Below are 14,545 nucleotides of genomic sequence, written 5' to 3' on the forward strand. Positions count from 1 at the left end.
CCCATAAAAATAGAGCCATAAAACACATCAGGGAGATAAATACCACCCATCCTGGGCTGCCAAAGGAGTAAATTCAGGGAATATTCCCCAAGAATGAGATGGTCTTGAGTCTCAAAGGAGGTAAGGGCATCCCACAGAGCCCTGTACACCCACAGCCTGGCACTACACTGCTCCCCAAAGCTTTACATTTTATTCTCAGCAAGCCAACCCTCACTTGGCTATGGAAAAGGGCAGACCACAAGGATCTCTTGGATTTGAAGTGGGTCTGGAGATGACAGCACTCTACTAACACTCTGGGGCTCCTCTGGAGCACCATGTGCCTCCAGGCAAGACCCATCCCTGCGTGGGAATCCAGAGTTCCACATGGGAAGAAAGAGGAACATCAGCTGCTGAGGCAGCAGGTTGAGTTTATTTGGATAATGCTGCAATGAGAACTGATCCTGAGGCTCCACAGGGCAGAGCTGGGGATCTCATCTGGCACACTCAGCCACAGGAGAGCCACTCCCTTCCAGTTCCCTTCAAACCACCTCTGCCCTCTCCTCCACCATGGCAGGAGGGAGCTGTGCTCCATGCCAGGCACCCAGCACCTCCATCCAGCTCCTTGTCTCTTCAATCCCAGCTCGCTGGACATGGCAGCAGGGCACAGCTCCAGGAGGAGGTTGATCCCATCCAGGGGAATCCCACTGAACCCAAACCTGCACTGTGACACCCTGCAGAGGCCCTGTGAGCCTGCTGGCCCTGGCACAGCACCTTGTTATTGGATTTGCTGGGAATATATGAAGGCAGAATGATGCATCTGACCCCGTGTTCTCAGAAGGCTAATTTATTTCTTTATGATACTGTATTACATTAAAGAATACTATACTACAGTACAGAATACAGAAAGGATACGTACAGAAGGCTAAAAAGATAATAATGAAAACTCCTGACTCTTTCCAGAGTCCTGACACAGCTTGGCTAAAGAGTGAAAACAACTCACACCAGAATCCAATGAAACAATCACCTGTGGGTAAACAATCTCCAAACACATTCCACATGAGCACAACACAGGAGAAGCAAATGAGATAAGAACTGTTTTCCTTTTCTCTGAGGAAAGCTTCCCAGGAGAAAAATCCTGGGCGAAGGGATTTTTTCAGAGAACGTGAATGCCACACTCTGTCTCAGGCTGGAAATGGGGGTGTGGATCCTATTTGTCATCTGTCAGAGGTGGGGCAGTTCATTCATTATCTCTGTTCACTGGGCAGTTTTCTTTATCTCTCCCACAGCCAATCCTCCTTCCAGGAGATCTCTTCCGTTCAGGGGTCATTAATTATTAATTATCTGCTGTCCATGGCCACTGAGTGTCCCTGCAGGGCTGATCCAATCCCAGCATCCCATGGGGAGATGCTGCGCCCAGGGCAGGAGCCAAGCATTCCTGCCTGGATCCAATCTGAGCCTGGCACAGCACAGCAGCCTTTGCCCCCTGCATTGCCAGAGGAGCAGCTTTCTGCTGCCCTGCATGGCCAGAGGGAGCCCAGGCCCATCTGCAGCAGCCCTGGAGCTGCAGAGGAAAACTCCCCCCTTGTGCAGGATCCCTGCTGCAGCAGAGCCACAGCTGGCACTGCAGGAGGGCTGAGCCCCCATGGAATGGGGCTGGGACACCGCCCTGACACACAGGAGTCAGCTCCTATTCTGACTCTGGCAGTGGTTTTTTTTTTATTATACTATTGCATTTGTATTTTTAGTTTTCCTAGTAAAGAACTGTTATTCCTATTCCCATGTCTTTGCCTGAGAGCCTTTTAATTTCAAAATTATAATAATTCAGAGGGAGGGGGTTTACATTTTCCATTTCAGGGGAGGCTCCTGCCTTCCCTAAGCAGACACCTGGCTTTCCAAACCAAGACACACTCCCAAGCCCATTTGTGTATCTGGGATCAGCAGGAACCCAGGAACTCCCCAGGAGCACAGACCCACTGCCAGGGACACAATCTGCTGCTGCTAAGGGACCAGAGCTGCTGCTCAGTGACATGTGGCTCAGGGTCACTTTCAAGAGCATAAAAACCAAAAAAAAAGGAAAAGAAAAAACATGGGGAAGGTTTCTCAGAATTATAAAGAACTAAAAATAGAGTCACCCCCCCCCCCAGTGACAGCAAGGTAAAACTGAAATTTCAAAGCAGAAACACATTTTCACAGGAGTGCCACAGGACAGAAAGAAAAGAAAGCATCATCACCTTTATAAAGATTCTGCTTAAGCATCCTCATTAAAAAGGAATAAACAGTAGCAGTGTGTAATCACTACAGTAATCCAATATATTTTTGTGTCCCCAACACTCAATTAATTTTATTGAGACTCCAGAGCTACCATACACAGCTTGAGAGCGTGTAGCATCTGCTACTTCCAAGATGAGTCATGGTAGGAAATTCCCCTGTATTTTCTAGGAACCAGTCAGGCAGCCAGTGATTGAAACAGTGCTGTGACTGTATATAACACCCACACAAATGAGAAGAAATAACTTCTATCAATAAATGTACACATTATATTTAATGTACTCACTGCAGATTTCAAGTAAGAGATTACAATTAGAAAGATTGTTTTGGGAAAACATTCCCCAGTTTCATTTGAATGTAATGTAAATTTTGCAAGAAACGTTAAAGGTCAGAAGAGGCTGGAAGAAGAGAAACTAATTTAAATAAATTGCAGGAATTTGAGGACATTTTGAAGAAGGGAAGTAAATATGCAACACCCCACAGCACTTGCCTCCATTTTCAAGTGCTGCATCACTAGCTCTATAATCTCTTACCACATCTGTTCCTCCCTAAACTTCAAATCATTTGTTTTTAGGGGTTTTTTTCTATACTAATATAAAAGTATAGTTTAATCATTAGCATAAAAATACTAGTTTTTTGGTTTTTTTTCAAGTCTTCCCCTGTACCTTGTTATAGGCAAAACTACAGAGGAGCAAATTCTTTCTCACCTTCTGACTTCATTCCAAGACACCAGACTGGAAATGCTTCATTTTCCACAGCCACGCTGCCTCCTGCATGCCCAGATGTTCCAAATCACGGAGATACTTTGTGCTCACTCTGCCAACAGCTGGATCTGTCACTGTCCCCTCACTCACACCTGTGACAGCCCCACAAAAGCCTCTCTGAGGACACATCCACAGCAGCTGCTGCCTCCAGACTGGCCTCAGGAGTAAACTCTCAACTTAAAAGCATCCTGGTCATGTCCACCTCTCACTTCCAAACAAGTTAACACAGGCACTGAGATGTGCAAAATTTAAATTTACCTGAGGTAAACCAGAAAAATTAGGATTTTAATAATCAGATGGCCTCTAAGGAAGGAACACAGCCTCACTGACAGCACAGAACTAATTCTTGCTTAGCAAATATCGAGTCTTTTGCTAGGCAAAAAAAATTCAAGGTGCAAACCAAACTTGGGAAGTTATTTTATACTGTGTTGATCAATTTTAATATTTTTAGTCCATGATCAAAACAGCTGCAAAGAAAGCACATGGATGAAGAGCTGCAATGAAGATGCACACAGTTTTGGAGCACTGGTTGTGTATTTCAAGTTATAGACACATTTTTGGGTTTGACTTCTAATCAAGAGCTCAGCCATTTGTGTGCAAGCAGGCAACTAATAACCCTTCCAGATAAGGCCTGGGGCTCCTAGAATTACCAAACAGCAGCAGGCTCACCTTCAGAGTACACCATGGCCTTCTTGAATTACCAGGACTCTTGATAAAAATCCAGTAGGACAAAAGAGAAATTCCACCTCACTTTTGAATACCTGAAAGTCACAACCTCATTCATCAATGGAGAGAGCCTAAAACAAACCCACCACAAAGCAGCACCTGGAAGGATTTCTGCTCACACAAGACCATGGACACAGAACAAGATTCACTCATTTTCACCAAGGGACTGCAAAGAGGGGCACAAGCCCTTGGTCTGAGGACAAAAACCTATTTGCTATCCCAATAAAGAGATAAATCCAGAAGTGAGAGTTTGGTTTTACTGAATATGAGTCCCCAAACTCATGCAGGCTCCCTCTGCAACCCCAGACCAGTCTTCAGCTTTCTTAAGGCAAAACTTCTGGTGAATTGTGACACCACCCACTTATCTGCAATATTTATACTGACAATTAAGTTCTCCAAGCATGAACTTAAATATATATTTCCACCTAGTTTAGCTAAATGTGGCACCCCATTTCAATGGTCTGCCATCTTACAATAAAAAAATTAGTAGCAGGATGTCAACAAGAACAAAGAACTAATACACAGAGTTTTCCCCAGCACTCACAGAACCCCTTGCCAGCATCAGATATCACCTAAAATTATTTTTTTCCCCCCACAGACATTGAATTTTCTTTAGAAGACTCCTGGTCAGGGGATTTTCAGAAAACACCTGATGTAAAGTAAAGCTGGAATACTTTGCAAATATTTACACTAAATTAAGTGTTTGTTCCAAAGTATCAGATCACTACAGTTGGCAGCAATAAAGCAACATAGAGCAGGCTGCAGGAATCCATAGCTGGTTTTAGTTCTGAAACAGAGTATCAATTTTATCAGAATTTCTTCCTTTTCATACATCATATGGCCTTCAGTTGCACAGCAGCACTCATTCAGTACCAAAGCAGAATCCACAGATGTCAACACAATCATATTAATATAGTGTCTTTATAGCTGCAATCAGTGCTACAAAGGGGAGACGAAGACACAAAATCTGAATATTATAACCAAAACTTCTATGTTCACAAGTCTACCCAATTCCCAGGTCCCTCCTGCTTTCCCAAAACCAGAAATCCAAATTCCCTGAAGCACCAGGAAAGAGCACAGACAGGCCTGTGCATACAATGGCCTCCATTTGCCCTTATGCATTTTAAGTTATGCTACAGGAAGCAGCACTGAAACACAAACCAAACCAGATTTGTCAGAGGTCTCTGGGACTCTGAAGAGCAGCTCATGGGCAGCTGTTACAGGAAACCTGCTCAGCAAAATGGCCAGAACACATTTGTCATGTGTCACCTCTCTGGGGAAGTGCCAGCTGCCTGCCCAGGAATTGGAATCAGCAGGAGAAGTGTGGGTAATGTCAGTAATTATGTGCATTATATAAGGTGTGCTTGCAACACTCCCATTTCCTTCTCCATAAAGATTAAAACTGTGGCTTCTAAGCATCTTAACTGTTTGATGGAGACAAGCACAGCACTGCTGCTCCCAAGAACTGATTCTGCAAGCCGAGGTTTAAGATCCAGCAGTGTCTCCCAGCAATTAGGGCTGCTGGCACATGAGGTCGGCCTGGCCAGAAGCTGCACCTCAGGAACACCTGCAGAATCCATGCACTGACCTGGCTGCCCCAGTCTGAGTTCCAGCTGCCAGTGCCCACAGCTCACAGCACCCCGAGGGATGCAGAAGGAGCTCAGTTCTCAGCACAGCCTGAATTAACTCACAGCAATCCTACACTGCACCTCAGCACCCACCTCACCTGGATAAAAGGAGGACCCAAAGATTTCACTGGATGCATAAGTAGATTTAAAATGCTCTTTTCCACAGAGGATGATTCAGCTACCCCACTACACACACACAGAACATGTATAGCTTCAAAATGCTTTTTAAAAAAAATATCAACCCACCCAGAAATCCATCTGCACAAATCCTTCAGTATACAGACCACCAGCCCTCAGCACTGCATCATTCATAGCTCTGGTGAAGAGCTGAATGGGAGCACTGCCATTTTTAAATTGTGTTATAAAACCCATTTCATATCCATGCCTGCTGTGTGAGTGTTACTCAGGAAGACACAACAATTCCCACAGTGTGTGCAGAACAATAACACACAGGCAAACATGGGGACATGAACCAACCACTACACTGTAAATATGACACTGACTTCTGTGTCTGCAGTGAGAAACAGCTTCCAAACCTGGAAATGAAATATCAGTATCAAGCTTAAAGATTAATAAATGAGTTGAGGAAGCCCATTTGCTGTGCAAGGGCAGGACAAGGAGTGTTTTGTCACCAAAGATTAGCCAATACACAGGAACACCAAGGGAAGTACAAACAGAAAGGACATTTCACATCTGAATGAGACATTTAACCATTTAATTCATTTCCATCATCACAGGAGCTTTACAGCCCTTTCAATCACAGAACCAACACAAAGCTAGGGAAAATAATCCAAGTGTGCACCTGAATTGCAGCATTCCAAACACAGGCTCCCAGAACTTCCTCATCCTCCCCTCCTATCACTCATGGCCAGAAGAGACTGGACTTTCTGAGAAAGTGAGATAAAGTAACAGTCAAAACAAACACAAACCACCCCGTAAATCTCAAAGGGTAACCCAAGGCAAACACTCCACAAACCAGAGAGATTTTAAAGGCTGCACAGAAAATGTGTCCTTCAAAAGGCTGCACTATCTTCCCAAACAGGGACACACAGCCCAAGCACTTTACGGACAAGGAACAAGATGACCAGCACATAAAAAGAAGTGCATTGTATTCATTTGAAGCATTTTTTGACAGCCAATTAAAATATATCATCATTAAAATTAAGTACAAGCCAGCAAAAGCTTTCCAAACAAATTCCACAGCAAAATCTGATTTATGCTTATGGTTTGGGATCTGGGTTTAAGTCAGTCCCAACACAGGCAGCAGAGCTCTTTAAGTACCTGCTCTGAGTTCCACAGAGATAAATTCTCTCAGCTCCTCAGCAGATAAATCTGGCAGCCTTACACATTGGCTCAAGATTGCCATTTGAACCACCAGAGGTTTCTTGATTCAATTCAGTAAATGCATCATTTGGCATCTAATTTAGGAGGGAGGACAACATTTTAAAGCTGTTTCTGAGAACAGTGGAACATGCCCAGATCACTGTAGAGAGATCATGGAAAAGCCACAAGGAATTCAGATGGTTAAAGGCACTCCTGCCATGATTGGCCTGGAAATGCCTTTTTGCCCTGTCCTTCCTTCCAGCATGGATTTATTGAACCCATAACTGAAAGCATTATTCACCATCAGCTCTGTCTGATTTCAGATAACACTCTCAGACTTCACTGCAGCTTCTCAAAAAGAAAATGTGAAAGGGCCACCCTAACAGTGGCAAAGACAGAATGATCCAAAGCTCAGGGAGTGAAATGGTATTTGGGGAAAGCAGCTCCTTCAAGATCAACATAAAAATGCTTTGGTCATAGAGAAAAGCTGAACTCCAGCATACACCTGTTCTCCCATCACAAAAAACCTTGCTCTAGATCACAAGACTTCAGCCTTTTACAGCCAAACTGAGTCAGCATGAGACAGCTTAAAGCAGCCTGAAAATAATCTCCAAACTCTATGCTGCTACATGAACTGCTTGTGTGGTACTCACTGTGGCAAGCAGAAGACTTCCATCTATGAAAACACTTTTAATTTTCTTCCAGAAAGCTGGAATAACCACTGTTAATGCTGCAGCAAATGCACATGGCTATGCACTTGACCCAAGGATTGCTGAGTTTTGGTGGCATTTAATCACATCAGTATGGGGGGAGAAGGGGCAGGGAGCCAGGAAAACATCACTGTGTGCCTTCAGAAAACCTGTTATTTTTAACAGTGCAGTTTAAGATCAGCAACCCTGAAGCAAAATGGCCAGAACATTTTCTTCCACCGGTGCTGACAGCACACCAAGAGCTCTCAGAGGGTGAGCATTTGAGGCCAGTGCAGCAAAACAGAGATGCCAGGGAGGAAAGCTCACCCACTGTGGCAAAAACCATGAGAAGGGTGAGTTTATTCATCCATTATGCTGGAGAGCTTAAAATAGAAACATTCTATATGTCTCACCTCAGGCCAGGATGAACAACTGAACAGAAGTGAATCACTTCTGTTAGAGCAAATGACTGGAAAACACTGATGGAAACTGAGGCTATCTTGCCTCTCCCTCCAACCCCGGAAAAAATCCTTATTGCTGCATGTTTTTACAATGAGGGAACAAAATCAGATCCACTATTTTTGCTTTCTTTTTCCTTTAGTTAAACTGGAGAAACAGAGGTTGATCTATGAAGCCTCACCTCTCCCTGCAATCCCTGCTATGTCTCTATCTTTACCCATGGATGTAAAACTGCAAAATCAACAGAGGACAAGAGACATTTGGGAAATGCATCACACCCAGTCCTGCAGCTCTGGAAGTTTAAAAAAAAAGAACTTAAAATCTTTCATGAATAAAATTTAGTTTAGTGCATTTTGGTATGAAAAAAAACCCTTTAAAACAGTAACCAAGAGCTTAATTTACCAAACACAGATTAACAAGAAAAAAAACCAAAATTCACATTCAAAATGAGGTATTCTGAAGCTAAAAATAGCCAGGCAGCTGCAATTCCCACCTACTGCAGGCAGAAGTGCTTTGCAGTCCCCCTCCCCAAGCAGACACACGCTCACTTCCTTCTTCATTGCAACATCAGAGGCTCAACCCGATGTTAACAAGCCACAAAGTCCTGCCCAGAACTTCAAGTCACGCCCCAGTAATTACATAAAATAAGCTCTAAGTACAAGTGGTTATAAAAAAAAAAAAAAAATCAATTTACTCAGCTTCAGTTTTGCTTTTAATTCCAAAATATTTTGGCTTGTCGTAAAACAGAAATGCAACTTTCATTTGAGGCTTGCTCCCTCCACCCAGATGTTTTATTAACTGTTTTTTTTTTTTTTTTCCAATCTCACTGTGGAACATCAGCACATTCATTTATCTCAATGCTATGCCAATACAGGGATCAAACCCTCTGAAGGAGGACATTTTAAGGAGTGTTTGATCCTTCCTTTTTGTACATAGAACACAAAGGATGATAGCAGTAGTGGGGGAAGGAGAGGAAAAAAAAAAGGAAATGGAGGATAATGTAAAACTAAAACTCAATTGGGCAGATGTCCCACTCAAAGGTGGTCCAAGATATCAGAGCAACCTCCAAAAGCAGCAAAGATCCTCCAAAATCTTTGCAAGCTCCCAATAAAAAGGCAAAATGTTCTCCCCTGACCTGACCTAAAAAAAAGGCAGCACACAAATTCCTGCACAAGAAAACCCCTGTACACTGCATGCAGATTTTCCCCTGAGAAGAAACGTGACAGTTTATGGAATCTAAATTTTAACAATAATAATTTTTGTTCTCCTGGTGTGCCCTGACACCAAAAGCCCAACAGAGCCAGGAGAAGGCTCCAGGTGCTGGAGCTGACCTGATGCTGCTGCAGAGGGAACAATACCTGCTGGGCACAGCAGCCTGGGCAGGGTGGGGACATCCCCAAACAGGAACCAAAACCTTCCCCTCGCACACACACACAGCTCCCTGGCCACCTCCGACCACCAGCTTGTGCTCTTTGGGGTTAAATCCCCTCCTTTTTACAAACCAGCCTGCCCCAGCAGCACAGAGCCAGCACAGCCGTCCCTTCACTCATGAACACAACGAGTTCTGCCAGGTTTTCCCACTCCCTGCCCAGATTCTGCCCCGCACAGCAGAGCAAACCCTCGTGGCTCTGTACAGCAGCTCCTCCTGCCAGGGTGAGCGGGAGCTCCTCAGCTCCACAATCCCCTCTCTGACACAATTTCCAAGCTGCTGGAACACAGAGGCACAGAGGGGGTTTCATCCTGCCCCTCACAGCTCTGCTGGGCAGGAGTTCCTAATTTATGAATGATGACACCAATGAAACATCCTCTTTGTTCAGAGACAGAGATCAGAAATATTAAAGTTTTCTGACTTCCTCTCTCCACACCCTCGAGGCTCTCACCCACAGCCTCACTGACAGCAGCTGCAAACGCTCTCTGCATGGGGAGGCCCTGACACCAGCAGCCAAATGCTCTTTAAACTGAGAGGTTTTATTCTTCAAACACCCACCACAATCTCTCTGGATGGCTCTGGAAGCCAGGTGGGCTTCGCAGTGCTCAGAGAGGCTTCTCTTGTGCTGCACTGTTTACCCAAAATAATGATTTTCCTGAAGAAAAAAACAAACAAACTCTCCTCATTTGTATTAATGAAACAGTCTATTTGTAAACAATTAATATAAATTGGTGCTTCCTTTTCTACCTTTAGGATCTTGGTTAAATACTGCAAGTAATTCTCACACTTAAACAATAAATTTGATTGAATATTATGAAGTAACTTTTCACCTTCCTGTCACATGGGGCCACGGCCTAACATTTTAAAAAGCCACTGTATACCTGAAATAAGAAATATAATTTAATATTTGGGAATACCTGTATCATCATCTAGTCAGTGCCTTGATACAGACATTCTGCTTGGGATTTTCCCCCACTTTTTAAGGCAGGGATACTTGTCCATGTAAATGATAAAAACAATGAGCAATGAACATACAGCAAATTGTGTCAGCCTTTCAGAAAAGCCTTTCCTCAGTTAAAGCTGAATACATATCCTTGAAAAATAAGCAAGTGCAAGTAATATAAAGCATCAAAATTTGGATTCCTAAAAAAAGCACTTCAAATAAATAAAACCCAGTGAAAGGAGGGATAACAATGATTTGGGTCTTCCCCAGGACAATCCAAAAGCTGCTGGAGCTAACCCACGCCCAAGAAACAGAAAGTGAAACTCGTTAATTTACTCATTAACTGAAATCCAATAGTGACAGGGTTTTGTTTGGTTTATTTTTTTTTTTCTTTAGAAAAATGCTCCCAGTGTAATTCAGTAGAAGTTTGTACCATCCATCCTCATCCTCTGTCTGTTGCTATCTCCAGATCTCTGCCTTTGCTAGCCCTGGTTGTTTCACAGCTGGACCAGTTTGCTGCTCTGAACCACCCCTGGCAGCCAAAGATTTGTGCCAATCCAGCTCAGTGGGAGAAAGGAGAGGTGGAATAACAGCTGGTTTTGATTCAGCACTAAAATCAGCTCGAAATTAATATTAATTTGCAGACTCATGATTTTAAATTCACCACCAATCCATTTCCTGCTCCCAACTCCCTCCAGCCCTGTATTTCAATAGCAACCTAAGTTTCTATTTTTCCTTTCAGTCAATACATTTCCAATCTGCCATGACACAGAAAACAACTTTTGGATATAATAATGAAAAGATGAAACTGCAAAGATAAATAAAACTGTCTGGATTAGGACCTCCAGCTGTCAAGGCTGCATCTTGACTTTCAAGTGAGTGTGAATTTTAAGAAAGTCATTAAAGTTTAATAAGGTTCTATTGCTAATGACTACTTGGTTTGGGAAATAAACACTGGTATATTCCCAGAAATTGGGATTTTGCCTTTCCTTGCATAGTTATGTTATTATAATGGTGGCCAGAAGGGAAGGAATTCTGAGATACTTTTTAAATATACCAGCAAATTAATTTTAAAAGCCACAGTGTCAGCATTCACACAAAAGGTTGAAGATTACCAGATCTAAGAGGTTTTTAATAGTTGGTTTACACCTTTTAATACTAAAATTTCTATTGCTAATACATTTTTAAAGGTGTTTTTTTAAATTTTGTTCTATTTACAGAGCGAAAACAGGGCAAATTCCGAGTTAGGCAGACACACAGGAAAAACTCAGCTGATTTCACAGCATCTCTTTTGGCATGAAAAGGTGCTAAGGGCTCACTAGTGGCACAATAAGTCATCATCAGCACGCTGAAGTGCCCAAACCCACTGAGGCTACGGCATGACCTGCATGCAAAGCCAGCCGTGAAATGGCAGCGAGGCGCTCCGGGCAGGCTCCAACACCCTGCAGATGCTCCAGCTCTGCTCCAGCTTTACTCCAACCCTCTGGATCTGCCCAGGGTAATTGCAGGTGAAGGCAGGAACAGCCTCTATCAGAGCTTCAGCTATTAAAGCTCCTTAATGAATGGTCTAACAATAAGCCAGGCTTAACCAGTTCTCTCACTGCAGGACCTTAACCATAATAAACCCCTAGAACATTCCTGCAGCATTTCCCAAAGATCCTACAGCATGAGCCTACTAACTGTGCTCTCACAGCCTGGGAGGCAGGTATTAGTCAGCCTTTTTTTATTTTTTTTATTTAAGTACAGATAAAAAGCGAGGCAGAAAGCTGGCAAACAACTTCCCTGTGGATACACAGCTGACTAGTGGCATACAGAATCCAGATCTTCAGGATTCCAGCCCTGTCATCAGCCAAAAGGCCATCATTAGGAGGAAAGAAATTAGTCTGGTCTTATAAATAGCATTTGAATATAAGCCTTGCTAAAATATTTGCAAGGAGTTGACCTTAAACACCAGCAGGGCTGCACTGGTAGCCTGGGGCTCCAAGCAGCAGCTTGCACAGCACTGGGACTGGGATCCCATCCCTCTGCCTCCCTGGGTATCTCCAGGGACGGGGATCCCATCCCTCTGCCTCCCTGGGTATCTCCAGGGACGGGGATCCCATCCCTCTGCCTCCCTGGGTATCTCCAGGGACGGGGATCCCATCCCTCTGCCTCCCTGGGTATCTCCAGGGACGGGGATCCCATCCCTCTGCCTCCCTGGGTATCTCCAGGGACGGGGATCCCATCCCTCTGCCGCCCTGGGTATCTCCAGGGACTGGGATCCCATCCCTCTGCCGCCCTGGGTATCTCCAGGGACTGGGATCCAGCACAGTCTGTCCAACAGATCAGACCACAATCTCTTTTGACCACCTCTGGTTTGGGGTCAGCATATCAAAAAATGTAAGATTATTCTAAAAATATAAACAGCCTTGCTCTAAAATACTCAGGTAGCAGGAAAAAGCAAATTTACAACAAGCCTGAGTCAGCAGCTTTCTCCTTTAAAGCACCAAGTCAGACGGGCAGAAATCTTCCTGTAATACAAGAACTGGAAACCTGCAATGTAAAAAAGGTGCCCAACACACCTAAAATCTGGAGCACTTGTACAAGTTAATCATTGAAACTGCTCAGACTGTATTATCACACATTTATGTGTCATTTCTGCAGGTCTCAAAAGCCTAAGTGAGATATATTTTGATTTATGGCATTTCCATATGGCCCTACAAAGAAGCAGATCTTTTTCTGCACTACAGCTTCAATACCTGCAGTAGGTCTAACTCCTGGGCTACAATTCCTGCAGTAAAATATTAAGCCAAATACTGATTTTTGCAACAAAAACACTCTTATGTCTCATTCTGTAAGAGCCTAACTTCATTTGGAGTAATGTACTTTCTAGTAAGGCAACCCTATGATACCAAGTGGAAAACTACAAAAGCAGTGTTGGAGCAAACAGAAGAAAATAAGTCTTTGTGTAGCAAAACAGTAATTCCTGTAGTTACTCATTTATTCTGGTTTTAGGTACCTGTGCTGCTCCCTCCCACCCATGTGAGCCATGCCACACAACCTCAAAACCACAGCAGGAGCCAAGTCCAAGGAAGAGCTGGAAATGGAAAATTTGTTATCCTCTGTGGGGATCCCCACACATATAAAAAACACACAAGGAATTTTGAGAAAAGGCTGCCTGAGTGGAACAACAAGTTGGAAGGTTTTTAATTTTTATTCCTCACTTTAGCAGCTAACTGTTGTTACAGGCAGGAGAGCCATAAAATCCTATTTTTGGCTGTCTGCCTCCCAAATGACAGAAAACTCCTGACTCTGAGAACATGAATGTCTCACACTGCAGCTAAAGGCTCGTGTCTCTTAATGAAAAAGCAGCAGAGAGAAAATTCCCTGTGTCCTGCCCAGGAAGACCAAACTCCCTGGATTTTTATTATGCATTAAAGCACCACTGGACTGTGGCACAGCAGATGAGACCTGACTCTCAACAGAGCCTGTTTCCATCCCAGCTCACATTTAGGGCTCAATTATCTTATCTGCTCTGCCACTCGCATACTTTCCAGATAAGAAATGTTTTTCCCCTCTTTTCAAGAGCTAAAACTGACACCACTGCCAGGGTTGAGATTAGAAATGCCAGAAATTCAAATTCATTTGGGTTAATGCTTTTTTAAAAAATATTTAATGTGCAGGCTAAGGCTGGGAATTGGAGTTAATTGAGATGCTGGGAGTTTTAACAGGGGGAATGGGAGCGTGGTCCCCACGTGAGTTTCCTCACAGGGTTTAGGTCAACCAGCAGTTCACCTCCAGTTGAGAAACTGCTCAAGAGTTTGGGAGGGAAGGAGGGAGGGAAAAAAAGCCTGTTTTCCTCTTCCAATGTATGACTAAGGATGAGGCAAGCAAAGGGAGGATCTAAGATCCTGAAGGCGATGGTTAACAAGAGGTCATTAGTTAATTCCCTCCAGGGTAGATACAACTTCCTTTTATTAAATAACAGCAGTTTTTAATGATGTCAAATATCTGCTGGCATTCTAAAGGACACAGCATGCTCAAACTTTACCTGAACCAGGGAGAATAAGCAGAGACACACAAGAAACCCTGAACTGAGAGGCAGATTGTCACTAAGGAGGAAAAAAGGTTCATCTGACTTTTATCTCAAAAATTTACAATAAATATTCTTTCTTAATTATGTACTTTTGGCCTAACAAAACTAAATTTAGCATAAAGTCAGTTTTAATCAGTACTTTAAGATGCACAAATAAATCGAGTTGTTAGGAAAAAAGAAAGACAAACACAAGCACCATTCTAAGGTTTAAATGAAGTTTCTTGCTTAAATCATTTCTGAAAAAGATTAATCAATGAAGATT

The 14,545-nt window shown here is 43.3% G+C and overlaps 1 protein-coding gene across 3 annotated transcripts in view; it reads right to left on the reverse strand.

The window, feature by feature from the left end:
* TAOK3 (TAO kinase 3) overlaps window positions 1-14,545 on the reverse strand; it is a 78,659-nt gene that overhangs the window by 58,855 nt on the left and 5,259 nt on the right. Inside the window, exon 1 of one of the 3 annotated variants that reach the window (XM_059485353.1) lies at window positions 2,955-2,972. The exons of the other annotated variants lie outside the window; for them this stretch is intronic. The gene's annotated coding sequence lies outside the window, so the exon portion shown is untranslated. Of the gene's footprint in view, window positions 1-2,954; window positions 2,973-14,545 lie in introns of those variants that run through there. 3 annotated transcript variants of the gene reach the window in all.

Source organism: Ammospiza nelsoni, chromosome 18 (assembly GCF_027579445.1).
Source record: "Ammospiza nelsoni isolate bAmmNel1 chromosome 18, bAmmNel1.pri, whole genome shotgun sequence".
Taxonomy (NCBI): domain Eukaryota; kingdom Metazoa; phylum Chordata; class Aves; order Passeriformes; family Passerellidae; genus Ammospiza; species Ammospiza nelsoni.